Below are 18,895 nucleotides of genomic sequence, written 5' to 3'. Positions count from 1 at the left end.
TTCAGCTTTCTTCTATGTAGCCTATACAGAAGTGTCCAGATAGTCTGATTTTGTTATACTATGAAAAAGTGATGATTAAAAGAAACTACATCAAATACAAATTTTGATTATGTATCACATCAAAGGACTTTGTTTCAATCTATCCACGTATAAGCAATAGGTAAAACAAAGTTACTGAAAAATCTGCCTTTGAGTTTGAAATTAGAAAGCTATTGGATCTCTGTTTCAGTCCTAAGTTGGTAGACACTGGCTGTGCTCCCAGACTGATGCTCCTGGGGGCTCCGGCAGATAAGACCAAGCTATAAACAGCAGATGTAGTATCTAATAAAATCAAATATCAGCAGTTTTGAAACATGGTCTTTTTTTTTAAACAGAGCCAGCAACTGATATTTTTACCTGGACTATTGTTACTGCACTCTGAAACAAAATTGTTTTATCCTGCTTTTCTTGTGTGTTATATCACAGCCTTAGGAATTATATCTTACCAGTAGCAGTATGCTATTTAAATCATTCACAGCTCAGCACATTCTTCAATATATACCTCCTTTGAAGATTAAAAAATAGATCAAATACACATAGAGGGACTGTGTATGCAAGAGATGAGTACTGAGATTGGCCATTTGCCATTGTTATTAGGAAGAAAGGCATGGCACAGTGAGAGTTTTAACAAATTACAAATGCCATGAAGGAAATAATATGGCTCTGTTTGAAAAGATCATGCTATTTACTTGATAGCTTCTGCCAAGGCAAAGTTACAGCTGTGGCCCTGCCTTGCAGATCACTTAAACAAGCTTTTCTTTATGTTACTGACACTCTAGTCCCAAGTGCACATTTAGCATCCACAGGGTTTTTCAGTTGGTAAACAATCATTATTACATATAATAATACATACTTGGAGCTGTGCTAGTCTTAACATAAACACAGAGGGAGCAATATGAAAACATAGTTAAATATTGTTGATTAGCCATATTTCTGATATGTATATTATACATACATATATGTATATATAACCCTATAAATAAGATCTACTTGAAAATTAAATGAAAAGAGTTCTAAAAATTAAAGGAAACATTTGCAAAAACATTACAAAATTAATTTATGTTACTTTGAATACTGGTGAAATACTGGATGAAAATTACAGAATGCTAATTATATTTTATTTTATTTTTTGCTTTTTTTTTGAGGGCAATTGGGGTTAAGTAACTTACCCAAGGCCACATGGCTAGTTTTTGTGTTAAGTGTCTGAGGTCAAATTTGAACTCAGGTCCTCCTGACTCCAGGGTTGGTGCTCTATTCACTGCACCACCTAGCCACCCCATCAGAATGCTGTTTTAAAAATGTTTTTCTAAAAGTATTGTGTAGCCAAAAAAGTTAATGGTATTTTTAATGTATTAATAAAAAGTTATGTCCAGAATGAGGGAGATGATAGCCTCACTATATCCTGCTGTGGTTATGCCACATCTTAAGTATTTGCCTATCTCTGGGTACCACATTTTAGGAAAGAAATTGACAGCTTAGGGAACATCCAGAGGAAGATAACCAGGATGCCAAAGAGATATAAAGATGATATGTGATATTTGATGATATATGAAGATTGATGGAAATAAACAAGGATGTTTAAGGTTGAAAAGAAAAGAAAATTTGTGGGGAATATGATTGCACCATTCTTTCACAATTTTCCTTATCTTTCTACCTGTTCTCTCTTCCTCTTCAGCTCCATTCTTCCCCTTCTCCAGAAGTTCTCTTCCTAACTTCTATATTTCTAAGATCCTTAGCACTAAGCCACAATACCAACTCTATCAAGATGTTGAAAGGTTTTGAAATTATGCCATGTGAAGACAAATTGAAGGAACTGGAGATTAATAGCTTGAAGAGAACATTTATGTAGTACTTTTAAAGGTCATAAGTACTGTCTTTAGATATTCAAAGGGTTACCTAGTGGAAAAAGGGATGGGTAGAGCTAGCTTTTGGCCTGATGTAAGGAAAAACTACCTAAGAATCAGTTACCCAAAAGTGGAACAGTTGTTTCAGAATAAAATGGGCTCCTCTTTAGTCTTTTTTTTTGTCTTTTTAGTATTTCATTTTTCCCCAGTTACATGTAAAAACAATTTTTGACATTTAAAAAAAAACTTTGAGTTCCAAATTCTCTCCTTTCTCCTTCTGCACCCCCACCCCCATTGAGAAGGCAAGCAATTCTATATAGGTTATACATGTGTAGTCATGCAAAACATTTCCATAATAGTCATGTTGTGAAAGAAAACAGACAAAAAACCCTCAAGAAAAACAAAAAACGTTTTTTAAAAAGTATGCTTTGATCTATATTCAGAACACCATTAGTTCTTTGTCTGGGGATGGATAGCATTTTTCATTATAAATCCTTTGGAGTTGTCTTATATCATTGTATTTACGAAATTAACTAAGTCATTCACAGCTGATCATCTTATAGTATTGCTGTTACTTTGTACACAGTGCATTTTACTTTGCATCAGCTCATATAAGTCTTTCCATGTTTTTCTGAAAGTATCATTCTCGTCATTTCTTATAGTACAATAGTATTCCATCATAATTGTTCCACAATTCCACAAGTGATAGGCATCCCCTCAATTTCTAATTCTTTGCCCCCAGAAAAGAACTGCTATAAATATTTTTTTACACATAGGTCCTTTTCCTTTTTGTTTTTATCTCTTTGGGGATATAGACCTAATAGTGGTATTGTTAGGTCAAAGGGTATGCATGATTTTATAGCCCTTTAGGCATAGTTCAGAATTGCTCTACAGAATGATTGAATCAGTTCACAACTCCACCTCCTCTTTAGTCTTAAAGCAAAATCTGTATGACCACTTTTGAGATGTGTTGTAGAGGGATTCTTTGTCAGTTGTCATGTAGAGTAGATGGCTTCTATGGTCCTTTACAGCTCTGAGACTTTGTAAATCTGTGACTTCAGTTATATACCTCTGACAGAGACCACAGATACCTCTGTGGTCTTTGAGGTGGCTTCCATCTCCAGTAGCTATTTTATGGAACATGTAGAGAAGGTTAACTAGATCTTTGTCTTATTTAAAGATCAATCTAGAAGAATTAAGCCTTTTGTTTTTGGTATGGATAGGGTCTGGACCTGTGATTTCATTGGTGTAGGGAACACCAGATGAGTAAACTCCCTATATCAGTGCAGTTCTTCATAACTTACAATTTTAGAGAGTTGTCTGCGCCACAGAGAGATAAAGTAATAATAATTGTAGCTAGCATTTATGTAGTACTTTTAAGGTTTACAAATGTTTCATTTTATCTTCACAACAGTCCCTCACAACAATAAGTATTCTTATCATTCCCATTTTACAGATGAGGAAACAATCAGATGGAATTTAAATGATTTCCCTGGGTGGCATGGCAAGTAAGTGTCTGAGGCAGAATTTCAACTCAGGTCTCATCAGCTCTGGGCCTAGTGCCCTACCCTCTACACCACCAGGTGCCCAGGCTCATATGGTGAGTATGTATGAGAAGCAGAACTTGAATCTGGTCTTGTAGGTTTCAAGGCCAGCTCTGTATTTACTATATCACACCACCTCTCATCTGTGATAGCTAATATTTAAACTTAGCTCTCTGTCACATGGGGCAACTAGGTGGCCCAGTGGATAGAAGACTTCTCTCCCTGAGTTCAAATCTGGCTGCAGGCACTTACCAGCTGTGTGACCCTGGGCAAGTCACTTTACCCTGTTTGCCTCAGTTTCCTCATCTCTAAAATGAGCTGGAGAAGGAAATGGTAAACCCCTCTAATGTCTTTTACAAGAAAATCCCAAAATGGGGTCACAGAGAGTTAGACACAACTCGTGTTGAACAACACGAACTCTGTTGCATGAGGGAATGTAAGATGAGGTAACACACAATGCAACATAAATGATAGATGTAAAATTATCAAACCTTAAAGCCTAAATGAAGCTCAGAGATCCAGAAGCATGTATTTCTTTTATAGCATCTCCCAACAAGAGATCATAAGACTATTTAAAGATCCCTAATAACAAGGAATTCACTATGTCTCAAAGTAATCCATCCTACTTTGGGATACATCGAATTATTACAGTTTTTCTTATAATGAATGAAATCTGATTCCCAGTAGCTTCTGTCCATTGTTCTGTTTCTGTTCTCCAGGCTCAAGCAGAGCAAGTCTAATCTCTCCTGCCCTTGGTAACTCTTCAAATATCTGAAGGCCAAATCATTACCTCCTTTTAGTTTTCTATTGTCCAGGTCACATAGAGATAGAGATATCTCCTCGTTACTCAGTTGGAGGCACGTCACCATAGATATAGATATAGATGTATATGTATATACACACACACACATCTTAATATCCTTTACCATTCTGGTGACCAATCTCAGTGCCAAGGACATAAAGAAGAAATACATCTGATAGGATGAGAGGAAGTAGTATAGGAGGAAGAGAATGGAACTGAGGAGGAAGAAACTATAAATGGAGAAGAAAATTATAAAGAGCTTGTGCTGATGAGAGTTATTTGGAATGAGGATAAAGTAGCTTCTAAGAATCAGGACAGGAAACAGGACAAAGAGAATTGGCCAGGATCCCTAACTCTGGTCTAATTCCCTTGTTTTATAGATAGGAAACTGAGACCCAGAAGGGTGAAATAATTTGCCTAAGGTCACACAGGAAGTTAGTAGCAGAGCTAGGGATGCCCTAAAGCAATCATTGTAAACTCATAACAAATAAAACTCACTTTACCTGTCTTCTCCTTTTGATTTTAGCTTAATTTTTATAGGAAACTATATTGGAATAATACTTAGTTCTTTTTCAAAGAGGAGAGGAGAAAAGTTATCTCCCTCTCTTCTTCAAACAGATGGGGGTTGGGTATGTAATATTGGCTATGTTATAAGACTCAACTGGTGTGTTAGGTTTATTAAATCACTTTTTCTCCTCTTTTCAAAATTATGTGTTACAGGGTATGACTTTTGAGGGAAAGAAAGGGAGAAACATGTGTTTAGAAATTAAAATGATTTTCAAAAAATTAACTTTTTAAAAAATACTGAGTTTATTAGCTGTGGACAGATTGCTTTTCCCTCAGTGATACTACTGTATAAGAAAGAATAGAATGAAGTGGGGAAAGTATTTTTTAAAGAAGATAACATTTTTAACTTTGCTATGTCTAATCAAAAGCATTAAAGTAAAAAATAAACCATGAATGTGCTAGTAGGAAACTTACATTCTCACCTTATATTTGTAATGGAGATTGAACAGTTCTTGAAGCATGTGCAGATAATGCTTGCTTGGGTTCCATCCAAATGACCACATGGAAACTTGGGATGAGTCTGCTTTTGACTATGATGACTTAGGGGTTTGTAATGTAAGATGACAGAGTTATTGATTGCCCAAAGAACTGAAATAGCTGATGACACAGAGCTGCTGAGCTGGAGCTGAGTGTGCCTGCAAAATGGTCAGTTTGTCCATCTTTCTCGACTACTTGTCTTTCAAGAGTGTGGCTTTATTGAGCTCTGCCTCAAAAGAAACAGTCAAAGGGAAGGAGGCTGCCCGGTGTCCCACCCTGACAAAATATGACCTTGAACACTTGTCCTGCCCAGGCATGCATGGAGCCACCTTTCTTGTATAGTTGATCTCTTCTGATTTTAAGTAGATGAGTATCCCAAGCTGAGACTGCCCAGGAGACTGAGATTTGGGGAGATACAGAACTCCCATCAAAGGACTCAACAACAATTGCAGCTAAATGTTAGCTGAGAAGTACACTAGAGAAGCAGTGACCAATTACTACTTATGCACTAGGTGTGAGTTGACTCCCTAGCAGGGAATGAAATCCAAGAGGTAAAGACTCAATGAAAGGAGAAGAAGATTCCTCATTATGAAGTACTCCTCAGCTGCATGTATTCACTACACATGTTTCACCACTTTTGTACTTTAAGTTTGTGCTCATTCTCTCTAGAGACCTTGTGTGTAAAAGAGGAAAGTGTGCTACCAGTTGGCAAGAGAGGGAATAATTTGTTCCAATTATGCTTTCCATTCCTTCTCATTAAATCCTTTGGAGTCAATTGATTAATTGTTAATAGGAAACACGATAATAGGGGTTTGTGATCTACAGTACTAGAAGTATAGTCCCTCAGGGTTACCTATCCTTAGAACCCTGAGACTAGTAGTAGTCAGTTGTCTTCTGGGAACCCCCAACCTGTGAATGAGAGTACTCAATTGGGGGCGTATCACCAAAGAGATGCTACCTGTTACTCTTTAGGAAAATTATGGGAAGGAAGGGGGTTGATATTTACTTTGAGACTTGCTCACACAGAATCATTATGACAGTGTAGAAACAGAAAAACAAAACTGAAACCAGATTGGATTTCTGAAGTGCATTCATTGTACATATCCCTCCCAAGAAGTCAAGCAAGGAACTAACTAGTTGCCTCACCCCAGGGAAGAGTCATTTGTGGATCAGCTGTTTTATCAGTCCTGTAGTGAGAAGGCCCAGACTCACTGTTCACCCTCCACTAGCATCCTGCTCTACCTCCTTATCAGCTTCTTGGACCCCTGGGAATGAGAATAATCTACCTGAATACCTTCCTCAATGGGAACACTCCCATCCCATTATACCTTCCCCATTCCATTGATTCTGAACCCCTAGCTGTCATTGTGCAGACTACATTCTCTCTCCCCTACTGCCTGCTGCCTTCTCCCCATTTCCCTCAACCCAACCCCATAAACATTTTACTCAAGATCTACCCATCCCTCCCTCTGTGCTCTCTGGAACACCTGCTCCAGAGGTAACAAACTTGCCTTCTTCTTTTTAAAAATTTATTAATTTTTAGTTTACAACATTCATTTCCACAAGATTTTGAGTAACAATTTTTTCTTTCCCCATCTTTCCCCTACCCCCACCCCAAAGTAGCGAGCCTACTGAATTCCCCTTCCCCCAATCTGTTCTCTCTTATATCCTCCCCCTCCACCCCCCTAACTTTCTAGTAGGGCAAGATGGGTTTCTATACCCCAGTACCTGTATATCTTATTTCCCGGTTGCATGTAAAAAACTAATTTTTAAACATTTGTTTTTAGAACTTTGAGTTCAAAATTTTTTTCACTTTTTCCCACATCACCTGCCCCCACTGGGAAGATAAGCAATTCAATATAAATTGTACATGTGTAGTTACCCAAATCATTTCCATAGTAGTTATATTGTGAAAGACTAACTATATTTTCCTTCATCCTTTCCCACCCCCACTTATTCTATTTTCTCCTTTGACCCTATCCCTTTTCAAAAATGTTTGCTTCTAACTACCCTCTCCCCCAATCTTCCCTCCTTTCTATCCTTTCCCCTCTTATCCCCTACCCCCTATTATTCTGTAGGGTAAGATACCCAATTGAGTGTGTATGTTATTCCCTCCTTAGGCCAAATTTTATTAGAATCAGGGTGTCCCATTCCCTTTCACCTTCCTGCTCTACTCCTCCATTGTAACAGTTTTCTCTTGCCTCTTTTGATAATTTACCCTGATCTATCTCTCCCTTTCTTTTTCTCCCAATAAATTCCTCTCTCACCTCCTAATTTTTTTAGATAATATCCCTTCATATTCAACTCATCCTGTGCCCTCTGTCTATGTATACATGAACATACAAATGCCCACACTCACATATATATTTATATACGCATACATCCTCCTATATATACATATCTGTGGATATATACATATATATGTGTATGTATCTATATATAGATATAGATACACACACATACATATTCCCTTCAGCTGTCCTCATACTGAGAAAAGTCCTATGAGTTACAGTTATCGTTTTTCCATGTAGGAATATAAATAGTTCAACTTTAATAAGTTCCTTATGATTTCTTTTTCCTGTTTACCTTCTCATGCTTCTCTTGCTTCTTGTATTTCAAAGTCAAATTTTCTGTTCAGCTTTGGTTTTTTCATCAAGAATGCTTGAAAACCCTCTGTTTCATTGAATGACCATATTTTCCCCTGAAACATGATACTCAGTTTTGCTGGGTAGGTGATTCTTGGTTTTAATCCCAGCTCCTTTGACCTCCAGAATATCATATTCCAATCCCTTCAATCCCTTAATGTCGAAGGTGCTAGATGTTGTGTTATCCTGATTGTGTTCCCACAATACTCATATTATTTCTTCCTGGCTGCTTGTAATATTTTCTCCTTGACCTGGGAACTCTGGAATTTGGCTATAATATTCCTAGGAGTTTTCTTTTTGGGATCTTTTTCAAGAGGCAATCGGAGAATTCTTTCAATTTCTATTTTGCCCTCTGGTTCTAGAATATCGGGGCAAATTTGCTTGATAATTTCTTAAAAGATGGTGACTAGATTCTTTGTTTGATCATGGCTTTCAGGTAGTCCAATAATTTTTAAATTATCTCTCCTGGAAAATATTTTCCAATGAGATATTTCACATTGCCTTCTATTTTTTTATTTGTTTGGATCTGTTTTATAGTATCTTGATTTCTCATAAAATCATTAGCTTCCAGTTGCTCCAATCTAGTTTTGAAGGAGTTATTCTCTTCAGTGACTTTTTGAAATTCCTTTTCCATCTGGCAAATTCAGCTTTTTAAAGCGTTCTTCTCCTCATTGGCTTTTTGGGCCTCTTTTGCCATTTGAGTTAGTCTATTTTTTAAGGTGCTATTTTCTTCAGTGTATTTTTGGGTCTCCTTTAGCAGGCTTCCAACTAGCTTTTCATGATTTTCTTGCATTATTCTCATTTCTCTTCCCAATTTTTCCTCTACTTCTCTTGCTTGCTTTTCAAAATCCTTATTGAGCTCCTCCATGGCCCGTAACCAACTCATATTTTTCTTGGAGACTTTTGATGCAGGAGTTTTGACTTTGATGTCTTCTTTTTGTCCCCAAAAAAGGATTCTATCATCTATTTGTGCTTCTGTTGCTTGCTCATATTGGTGGCCAGTTACTTGACTTTTGAGCTCTTTGCCATGGTAGAACTCTGCTTCCAGAATGGAGAGAGCTATGTCCCAAATCACTTGGGTTTTTGCAGCTTCCAGAGCTATTAGAGGGCGCCCTCTCTACATTCAAGTCCCTTCTCCTATCTCTGATCTTGATCTTGGATTATTCCCACTATCCACTGCATTTGCCTTAGAAGAATCTTCTTGATCCTTCCATCTCTATTAGGTATCATCCTATATCTTTCCTTCTTTTTGTGGCTAGCCTCTTTGAGAAAGCCATCTACAATTCGTGCCTCCATTTCCTTTCCTTTTACTCTCTTCTGAACTCTCCGAAGTTTGGTTTTCAGTCTTATCATTCAACTAAAACTATACTCTCCAAAGTTATCAATGATCTCTTAAATGACAAACTTAAATGCCTTTTCTTAACCCTCGTCCTTCTTGACCTCTCTGAAGCCTTCACCACTGTTGATCACCCTTTTCTTGATACTCTCTTCTCTCTAGGTTTCTGTGATACTCTTGTCTCTTGTTTCTCCCCCTGCATATCTGACTTCCTTTCTAGTCTCCTTTGCTAGATTTTCGTTTAGGTCATTCCTGTCAACTGTGAGTGTCCCCTCCAGAGCTCTGTTCTGGTATCTCTTCTGTTCTTCCTCTATACTATTTTTCTTGGTAATCTCATCAGTTCCCAAGGAATTAATTATTATCCCTAGGCATATGATTCTCAGATCTGTTTCTCCTGCCTTAATCTCTTTTCCAACCTCCAAATCCACATCTCCAGCTGTTATTTGGACAGCTATAACTAGATGTCCTGTAGATATTTCAAGCTCAAAACTGAACCCATCTTTCCTCCAGAATTCCCCTTTCTTCACAACTTCCCTATTACTATCAAGACAACACTATTCTCCCAGTTATCCAGGTTCACACCCTAGGGGTCATCTTTATTCCTCATTCTAATTCCTCTTTTCTAATTTGTTGTCAAGTCTTGTCATTTCTACTTTTTCAAAGTCACATTTCCTCCTCTGTAATGGCCTGCTACAGGTCTTTATCAACTCATTGGACTATTGCAGTAGTCTTCTGTTGCTCTCTCTACTTTAAGTCTCTTTCCACTTGAGTCCATTCTCCATTCAGCTATCAAAGTGGTCTTCCTAAATCTCAGATCTGACCATGTCACCTCTCTACTCAGTAATTCCAGTGGTTAGTTACTGTTATTTCCAGGGTCAAATATAAAATCCTTTTGTTTAATTTCTAAAGCCTTTCATAACCTGAGTTCTTCCTACCTTTTCAGTCTTCCTACATTTTAATCCCCTTTATGTACAGTATAATCCATCAATATTGGTGTTGCCATTCCTCAAACATGATATTCAATTTCGTTTAGGTCATTCCTGTCAACTGTGAGTGTTCCCCCCAAAGCTCTGTCCTGGTATCTCTTCTGTTCTTCCTCTATACTATTTTTCTTGGTAATCTCATCAGTTCCCAAGGAATTTATTATTATCCCTAGGCATATGAAAATTTTTTCCTGTTGTCCTCCATGCCTGGAATTCTCTCCTTCCTAATTTCTACCTTCTGACCTCTCTGGCTTCCTTCAAGTCTCAGTTAAAATTTTACCTTCTGTAATAAGTCTTTCAAGATCTCCTTAATCTTAGTGTTTTCCCTCTAATACAACTCCAAATCTATCATATATGTTATGTATATTGTTTATACAAAGTTGTTTGAATGTTATCTCCTTCATTAAGTTTTAAGCTCTTGGAGAACAGGGACTATTCCTATCTTTCTTTGTATTCTCAGGACTTAGAACTGTGCCTGGTACATAGTAGACACTTAAGAAATTTTTCTTGACCTGAATTATTGAATCTTAGCAGTTCTTATAGAAAAGTGATTTCTTTTTACTTTTTGCAGAATGTGACTAGCATTTCAAATTGCTTTGTTATAATAAGTTTGCTATTTTTCTGCAGGTTTTCTGTTATTTAATTAAGAGGAATGCTGATAAATTTTAGTACTTCACAGTCTGTCAGTGAAGTAGAAGACTTTGATCCAAATCTGAGTGGTATCCTGCTGTCTTATCCTTTCAAGGGTGTCTATCAAATTTTTCCTTCTATAGTGAAAAACTTGCAAGGCAAGAGAAGTCAGCACAGATTAGCAAACAGGAAGGCCTTACAAAAGACTAAAGTAAGGAGAAATTTGTACCTGATCACTAAATACAGAAGAATAGTTATAATCATTCAGAAGTTGATCTGCTAGTGACACAGAGAATTTTTTCTTTGTATTATTATCTTTTGTTAACTTTTAACTTCTTCTTTAGCTCAATAAGTAGATTATGATTTAGGGAGTAATAAGAAGCCCAAGTCTTTCAACAGTGTGCCTGTATGAACAATTTACAGAATCTCAGATTGGAAAGGCCCTCAGAGATTATCTAATCCAACCTGTACCTAATACATTACTGTACCATTTACTTACCTAATAAGTAGTCATCTAACTTTGCTTGCACACCTTATGTGAGGGAGAACCCACTGCCTTATTGTGCACAATATTCCATTGAACTTTTGGCTAGCTGTAAGTGTGAGGAATTACATCTTTATATAACCTGAGTCCCAAAGCCCATTAGTATGGGACTTTCTCCTCATTGGTGGAGATCAATGCCCTGTACCTGTGTGAGGGGCAGAGTAGAGTTGATGATTGGGAGACAGGATAGTTCTGTTCTTTTGGGACTTTCTTCAAGTCTCTTCAAGGCTCTACAGGTTCAAAAATCACTTTGGAGACTTCTGGCTTCCACCTTCTTTGAGAGAAGATGGAAGATGCCAACCCCACTTCAGGTTGCTGAAGGAAAAGACCCTGGGAAGAAGCTGACATAAGAGGAGCTGGCAGTCTTCATCATGTCCCTACCCCTAGCTTCTAACACCTGCTTGTGTCTCCCCCACCCTCAAAAAAAAATCCTCACTTGATCCATTCACTCCTGCCCTATCATCTCATATATTCTTCTCTTTGAGACAAAACTCCCCTAAAAAGATTCTCTACAATAGGTGCCTTCACTTCCTTTTACTCTCTTCTTAACTCTATGATCTGGCTTCTAACCTCATGTAGCAGCAAGCACCCCAAGTGTCCTCAGGGTGGCTGCCAACACAGGTTCTTGGATCTGCTTTGATAAAGGAAAGCAACTCAAAATGGGTTAACAAGCTTACTTTAATCAGTCAAACATATATCGTTTACCTAGTTCAGGGGAAAAAGGTCAGCACCCCGAACTTTAGAGTATACAGATAGAATTATCAAGACAGAGAAACAGATCAAGTAGACAGTTTCCAAACTGTCCAACCATTACATTCAAACCAAATCAACATCTGGGTTTTTCAAACCCAGGGGGCTCTCAACAACGGCTTCCCAGAGTCTCATCTGATCAAATCACAGAACACTTCTCAAAGTGAGCCCCAAAACAAAGCTACACATCAGGGCTTATATAGCCTTCTCCTGGCTCAGAGAATGTAACAACCTTATTGACTCACTGGCCAATCAAGAAGTATCTACTGAAAAACAAGCCTCCTACCCCAGGCTCCAGGTGCACTTTAGCCTAAGGACAGGGAAGATCTTAAAAATTTACATTCCCATTACACTTCATCATTACCAATTAACTCTTACTTGTCAGATCTAATGTCCTTTTCTCAAAAAAAAAAAATCCTTATCCTTCTTGACCTCTCTGCAGTTTTTAATACTGTCAATTTATCTTTGGTTTCTGTGATACTGTTCTCACCTGGTTCTCTTTCCACTTATCTGACTGCTCCTCATTCTCCTTCCATAGCAAGGAGTTATATCTCTTTTAGAATGAGAATACATAGCAGGAAAAAAAATGGAAACAAAGTGGGTACCCATTGCTTAGGGTCCTATTTGCTAGGGGGCATAGGGGGATTATTTGAATGTAGTGAAATATGATTGTATTATAAAAACAATGAATGTAAGGATTGAGTAAACGAATGAAAAAGCGTGTTTTAGTGCGTACTATGTGTCAAACATTGTGCTAAGCGCTAGGAGTACAAATAGAAAAAAGTAATGCCATTTCTGTTCTCAAGAAGTTCACACTCTAATTAGGGGAGATAATACATAAAAGAAAATCCAACTGTGGGAGGCATGGAAAGCCCAGGTATACTAAGGATCATCATTAGGAATGACAACAAGGTCTAGCATTCCTAAAGTATATCAGTAGGCCAAGTGACAGTACCCAGGGATATAGAAGCAGAGCCGGTGATAAGCCCTAGAGGTTCCACTCTTGCACTGCATTCAGGCTAGATAGCTGGGGGAGAGAGTGAAAGGGAGGAAAGCGGCTGTCTCCTGTGGCAGATCTTTCCCTCATCTCTTCTCCATGTAGTGTTTGACTTTAGGGCAAGAGTGAACAGGAGCCAACATTGACTTGGGAAATTTTTAGTGTGAGCATTAGAATTGTCAAATGCTTTTCAAGTCAGGTCTTGATTGCCTAGAGTAAAGAAAATGATAGAGAAAATGTTACTAATGCAGTTTAAACTCAAGAGTATGTTGTACATACTTTACCCACCAGAACTAGTTGTTAATTATTTACCAGCACATCGATGCCTTAGGGTCAGAGTTGGGGAAAGCAAGAACTCTCTCAAGCTCTCAAGAGGAGAGAGTGTTTTGGAAAATCTTGGGAAGACCTATATGAATTTATGCACAGTGAAGTTAGCAAAACCAAGAGTCCAATATAAACAATGACTACAATAATGTGTAATGGGAGAACTGGCCAGTGAGCGCCCAGTCCTTTCAGCATACATGTATCTGCTCTAATTATATAAAGCATGTGAAATATTTCCTGTCTGGTTTCAATCTTACATGTAGAGGCTTGGTGAACTTACTCCTGGCAATAAGTGACTACGGGGCTAGTACTCTACTGACAGAAGGTCTAATTGGAACAGAGGCTTCATGCTAAGAGTTTTAGTAAATGATCTTGAATTCTCCAGAAACTTTTGAGAAGGATTGTTGTAAACAGAGGTTCCCAAACTTATTTGGTCTACTACCCCCTTTAAAAAAAATACTCAGTGCCAACCCCAACCTGGAGATATACTTTTCTTTAACCCTTTAATGATTTTTAAATAATATGCTTCATTTCAAAAATATATATAAAAATATTTTTAAATGACACATTTTTAATTGAATAATTTATTATAAATTTGTGGGGTTTTCCTGCATTTAAATTTTGATGATGCAATATTGCATCATGTAACCGTATAGTATCCTATTGTAAACAAAGTCATTACATGCACATATACCCTCCTGGACTTCCCTACAAACGCATGCCATGCTTGAGGGGGCCAACATTTGCTTCTTAAGACCTATTGGTGGACTTGACCACTGATTGGTTATAATTATTTGGAAAATAATGTAATCACTACAATTTTAATTCTGTTACACAAAAGATGAAACATATATGAAAGGTTTTTCAAATTTTTCTTACCTTCTTTTCTTATGCTTCTACCATACCCTTATTTTTATTCAACTCCCCCCAACTGGACCCGAGGCTACTACCACCCTCCCCCCCACCAGTCATCATTCCAACACTCCCTAGGGGGCAGTATCACCCACTTTGGGAACCTAAGGCCACAGGGTGCAGTACAGGTAGATTGCCCTATTTCCTCGCCAGCTGCCATGTGTCCCTGAGCACATGGAGCTTTTGTTTCTTCTGTGTTTATTCTTTTGCCTGATTTTTAGTGAATGAGTATTTGAAGACAAAATAGACCAGTGTATTAAAATTTTGAAAAGGTTGGGGGAACCATCAGAAGTCTCTTCAACACCTGGAGTTGATAGCAGAGATCATGGAGCCAGTAGCAGCAGTAGTTGAGGCTGGAGAGAAGCTAGCTCTGAGGAACAGCCTACTTGACCCAGCTGAGTGGTGGATTGACTTGTCAGCTGAGACATAGCTTCACAAAGAATTAGATTAGCTGAGCAAGATGAGTAAGTGATTTGTTCATCTCCCAAGAGCACACTTGGGGGGGCCCCTCAAAGGGGAAAAAAACACTCTAGAACTAGGAGTCTTAAGATACCTGTTGGCCCCATATGTTGCCTACGTGTATACCTCAGGCTTTTTGTGCCTTAAGTTTGAGCCTATTCTCTCTAGGGACATTGTGTAGGTGAGTAGGAAGGAGATCATGGTTCTGGTTTGGGGAAGAATGTTTTGTACCAACCACCTTAACCATACACCTACTTTCCCCAAGAGAGAAAGCTTGGGGGGACCTATATAGTCTTCTAGTTTAGAGGCATTATTTTTTGTAACTTCGGTTTTTGCTATTCCTTTTCAGTAAATATACTTTTGTAAAAGTCCCTAAGGCAACTCTCTACAAGTTGTAGAGGGTGCTAACCTGCATTCAAAGAAGGACTTTATCTGTAAATCTCTATGCCAATGAAATCATAGGTCTAGTTTCTATCCCAATCCATAACAATATAGTGCAACAGAAAGTTTAATTAATTGAGAGTTTTGGTTACTTGAAGTAGTTCTAAATGAACTCTAAAGATTCCTTCAATTCTCAGATTCTAAGATTGATATTCTGATATTGATATACTACCTTAACCTAGATAGCTGAGAAAGAAATTTTTCTTCTTTTTGGGGGGTGGGGTAAGGTGGTCTGAACCTGTGATTGATCGGTAGAGGGAGCATTAGATAAGAAAATTCCACTGCCAGTGCAAATCTTTATCTGCTCTGAAATCTATGATCTTAGTTGCATAGAGTGATGAGACTTTCCCAGAGTCATATGGCTAGTCTGTGTCACAGGTGGTACTTAAACCCAGGTTTTACTGACTCTGAGGCTAGTCCTCTACCCTGGTATAATTAAGTAGAACTAGATCAGCTCATCAAAGCAGTTCATATAATTATCATGATGCCAGGCTACTGGGTGAAATTTCTTTTTTTTTTAAAAGCAATCGGGGTTAAGTAACTTGCTCAAGGTTACACGGCCAGTTATTTCTGGGTGTGGTGCTGAGTATCTGAGCCCAGATTTGATCCAGGTCATCCTGACACTGGAGCCAGTGCTCTTACTTGCTGAGCCACCTGGCCGCCCCCACTGGGTGAAATTTCTAACATGATTAGTAGAACTTAGAGGAACAGAAACTACAAAATAGTCTGTTCCTCTATATAAGATTTACATTGACTCTAGAACAACCTGCTCATCTAATCCCATAATACAGACCATTTCTTGGGGAAATAAAAAACCAAATATATTACAATTTTGTAATAAATATAATTTTTCATTAAAAAAAAAAACAAACCTTTCCTTTAAACTTATGGAAAGGCATGCTCTTTGAAATATACACTTAAGGGGCAGCTAGGTGGTACAGTGAATAGAGCACCAACCTTGGAGTCAGGAGGACTTGAGTTCAAATCCTGACTCAGATGCTTAACACTTACTACCCATGTGACCTTGGGCAAGTCACTTTACCCCCAATTGCCCTGCCTTCCCCCCTCCAAAAAAAAAAAGCAAAGGAAATATAAACTTAATTTGTTAAATTTACAAACTTACAGAAGACCTAAGAATTTTATGGGCTCTGGGACTGTAATATTTTTATTGACTATCAAGTAGATATATTTTCACTTAGATTCTTCCATTGCAGCATTTCATTTTGTTTAATGAAGTAAAAGCATAAAGAGAAACAAATTATCCATAGTTTTGCCTCTTTTACTTACAGTTTTGCATTGGATTTCATTTGCATTGTTAATTTTTTAAAATGGCCCACTTACACATACAGTCAGTGGATGATTATGCAAAAACAGTAAGTTTCAACACAATTCTGCCTCTTCAACAGTTAAGCTAATTTTTCCTTTGTCCCCCTTCTTTAAAAACATGCAAAAGAGAAAACAAAAATTTCTGTTCTTTATTTCTTTACCTCCAGTCCTTAATATCAGTTTTAGAGGGATTTTCCTTCCCCCATCTTTACCTTGGATTAAAAAATAAAAATCTTCCTTTCTGTGTAGTTAGGACCTCTGTTACTATCCTTTACTTCTCTTCCAAGGCAGTTTCCATAAGCATTCTTCTATCATAGACCCACTCCCATCCCTGACCTTCTCTAGTGCTAAACCTATCAGTCACTCCCTTTCACACTTCTGCTCTCCTCTTGCCAGATACTCCTTTGCCAGCTGGTTCCTGTACTTCTGTGGATCTGGATCTTGTCATCCCTGTGTGTGTGTGTGTGTGTGTGTGTGTGTGTGTTCAAGTGAGGAAGGGCTTTAATTTGAGTATGCAGCAGGATTATAAATGGGGCCCTCTCTTCCTAACCACCTTGTAAATAATAATAATAATAATAACAGTGCACATATAGCACTTTGGGGCAGCTAAGTGTAACAATGGATAGAGCTCTGGGCATGGAGTCAGGAAGACCTGAGTTCTCATCTGACCTCAGACACTTACTAGCTGGGTGACCCTGCTCAAGTCACTTAACCCTGTTTGCCTCATTTTCCTCATCTTTAAAATGAGCTGGAGAAGGAAATGGCAAACCACTCCAGTATCTTTGCAAAAAGCAAGAATAAAAAGAAATAAAACTCAAATGGGGTCACAAAAAGTGGATCATAACTCAAATGACTGAATGACAGCAAAAATGCAGCACTTTAAGGTTTGCAAAGCTTTTTATGCATGTTAGCTCATTTGATCCTTACAATAACCTTACAGGGTTTATAATAACCTCATGGAAACTGAGGCACAGAGAAGTTAAAGTGACTTGCCTAGGATTACACAATTAGTAAGAGTGAGGCAGGGTTTGAATTTAGGTTTTCCTGATTTCAGATCCTATCTGTCCCATTTATCTCATCTTTAGTTATATTTAGTCTCTTTAACATACACATTTATGTATATACTTGTTTCCCCATTAGAATGTAAGTTCCTTGAGAGTAACAATCATTTCCTTCTTTATATTTGTGTTCCCAGTGCCTAGGACAGTGCTTGGCATATAGAGGGATCACTTAAATGGATGTTTGGTGAACATCTGGATAATGAAGTGACTGTTACAGAGAACTAGCTGGCTTCATCCAGAACAGGTCATGCCAGATTATTGTACAGAAGACAGAGAAATAGAGATTAGATGACAGTACAGTCAGATGGATTCAAAGCTGGTTGTATGGCTAAACTTAAAGCATAATTGTTAACTGATTCAATGTCGAAGTGGTAGGAGGTCTGCAGTGAAGTACCCCAGGGATCTGTGATATTTCCCTTTTTTTAAATCAATGATTTGAGTACAGGCCCAAATGATATGTTCATCAGATTTGTAGATGACAAAGCCGGAAGGAACAAGTAACATACTGGATAACAGAAGTCACTATTTAAAAGGGTCTTGACAGACTGGAGTATTGTGCTGATATATAAGAGGATGAACTTCAATAGAGATAAATGTAAAATCTTGTACTTATGTACAGAAAAAGTCAGCTTTATAAGCATTATATGGGGGAGGCATGGCTAGGCAGCAGTCGTTCTAAGAAAAGATCTAGTTTTAGTAGACTGTAAGTTGAATATGAGTCAGCACTGTAATATGACAGTAAAAAAAAAAAACCCAACCTAATGTGATTTTGTGCTGCTAAGAGGGGCATAGCTTCCAGGAATAGGAAGGGGATGGTTTTGCTGCACCCAGCACTCATTAGACCTCATCTGGAATATCGTGCTCCATTCTGAGCACTATGGTTTAAGAAGGAAATCAATAATTTGGAGAGTGTCTAAGAAACAGTAACTAGAATGGTAAAAGGTCTTGTCTATGTCATATGAATATTGAAGAAACTGGATATGTTTACCCTGGAGAAGAGAAGTCTAAAGGGGAGGAGTGGGAAGATATTATGGATGTGTTCAAGTATTTTAAAGACTATCATGTGGAAGAAGGCTGATAGTTGTGGTTTTTGCCCCAGGTGGTTTACCAGTAGCAATTAGTGAAAGTTGCAAAGAGATCCATTTAGGTTTGATGTCAGAAAAAACTTCCTAACAATTAGAGCTTCCCAAAAGTGGAATAACCTGCCTGGGGAG

The 18,895-nt window shown here is 38.0% G+C and overlaps 2 long non-coding RNA genes across 3 annotated transcripts in view; one reads left to right on the top strand and one right to left on the bottom strand.

Annotated features, from left to right (window-relative positions):
- LOC138146873 (uncharacterized) overlaps positions 1 to 18,895 on the bottom strand; it is a 278,700-nt gene that overhangs the window by 122,642 nt on the left and 137,163 nt on the right. The window lies entirely within an intron of this gene.
- The window catches only part of LOC138146948 (uncharacterized), a 107,943-nt gene continuing 92,420 nt past the window's right edge, over positions 3,373 to 18,895 (top strand). The window contains exon 1 of the long non-coding RNA XR_011164670.1: positions 3,373 to 3,483. This is a non-coding gene — a long non-coding RNA (uncharacterized lncRNA). The remainder of the gene's footprint in view (positions 3,484 to 18,895) is intronic.

Source organism: Petaurus breviceps, unplaced genomic scaffold (assembly GCF_028583685.1).
Source record: "Petaurus breviceps papuanus isolate PSGF00001 unplaced genomic scaffold, PetGlider_PUasm1.0 90775, whole genome shotgun sequence".
NCBI lineage: Eukaryota > Metazoa > Chordata > Mammalia > Diprotodontia > Petauridae > Petaurus > Petaurus breviceps.
The sequence above is the reverse complement of the archived record's forward strand: the minus strand, read 5'-3'. Positions and strand labels throughout refer to the sequence as shown.